At 42.7% G+C, this 1,422-nt stretch overlaps 1 non-coding gene across 1 annotated transcript; it reads left to right on the top strand.

The window, feature by feature from the left end:
- The first annotated feature begins 987 nt into the window (after window positions 1–987).
- On the top strand, window positions 988–1,094 carry LOC114411011. The gene has a single exon (XR_003666398.1). It is a non-coding gene; the product is annotated as a small nucleolar RNA R71 (small nucleolar RNA).
- The last annotated feature ends 328 nt before the right edge of the window (window positions 1,095–1,422 follow it).

Genomic DNA, 1,422 nt, shown 5'->3' with positions numbered 1-1,422 from the left:
AATTTCTCTTGGAGGGAATGGAAGAGGGATATGCTGCTTTTGTAAATCAGAATTACCAGTGGAAGATTCACCTGCATAGAAATTGTTAGGTAACTTACTCTTTAAATTTGTGTCATCATCTTTTTCTGGAGTAGAGTGAGGTTGGGCAGGTTCATTTGCGGATGAGGAAGATGTTGCTGGTTGAGGTCCTTGACACTGCTTTCCCGACCTCAATGCAATGAAACTCACATTTTTGGGATTCTGGACAGATTGAGAAGGTAATCTATCAAAATTCTGGGATTTCATTGTGTAACCAATTATCCCATCTGATTAGTTAAGCTCTGAATGGAGGCTCTAGTTTCTTGTTGAAACTGCATGTTTTGCATAGTCATTTGCCTCACAAGTTCTTCAAGGGAAGGTTGCGGAGGGGCCTCAACTGTTTGTTGTTTCTAGGGTTGTTGTTGTTGTTGTTGTTGCTGGATTGGTGGAGGAACGTATGGCCTGCTTGGGCCAGCAGCATTCTGGAAATAAGGTTGTTGTCGTTGCTGCTATTGTGAAGGACTCGACCATCTAAGGTTGGGATGATTCCTCCACCCAGGGTTGTACATGTTGCTGGAGAGGTCATAATTGTTCTGTTGTGGCACAGATGGGCAAAGGTCTGTGTGGTGGTCGGCAGAGGAGCATAAACCATAGAGTCTAGCGATAGGTGTAGATTTTTTATTCATGGCCAGTTGGGTTACCAGGTTAACCAAGGCATCTAGTTTACCTTCAAGCTTCTTAGTCTTAGCTGATGAAGATGAATTCGTGGCTATTTCATGCACTCCTCTAATGACAATAGCATCACTTTTGGCACTAAATTGCTGGGAGTTTGAAGCCATCTTCTCAATTAAATTTCTGGCTTTAGCAGGGGTCATGTCTCCAAGGGCTCCACCATTAGCAGCATCTATCATACTTCTCTACATGTTACTGAGTCCTTCATAAAAATATTGGAGAAGAAGCTGCTCAGAAATCTGGTGGTGAGGGCAACTGGCACATAGTTTCTTGAATCTCTCCCAGTATTCATATAAGCTCTCTCCACTGAGTTGCCTAATTCTTGAAATATCTTTTCTGATGGTTGTGGTCCTAGAAGCAGGGAAAATTTATTCTAAGAATACTCTCTTGAGGTCATCCCAGCTCGTGATGGACCTTGGAGCAAGGTAATATAGCCAGTCCTTTGCCACTCCCTCTAAAGAATGAGGAAAATCCTTCAGAAATATGTGATCCTCCTGGACATCTAGGGGTTTCATGGTGGATCAGACAATATGGAATTCTTTTAGATGTTTTTGCGGGTCTTCACCTGCAAGGCCATGAAACTTTCGAAGCAAATGGATCAGTCCAGTTTTAAGAGCATATGGGACATCCTCATCAGGGTATTGGATGCACAAGCTTTTGTAGGTGAAATAA

This window comes from Glycine soja, chromosome 4, assembly GCF_004193775.1.
Source record: "Glycine soja cultivar W05 chromosome 4, ASM419377v2, whole genome shotgun sequence".
NCBI classification, from domain to species: domain Eukaryota; kingdom Viridiplantae; phylum Streptophyta; class Magnoliopsida; order Fabales; family Fabaceae; genus Glycine; species Glycine soja.
The sequence above is the reverse complement of the archived record's forward strand: the minus strand, read 5'-3'. Positions and strand labels throughout refer to the sequence as shown.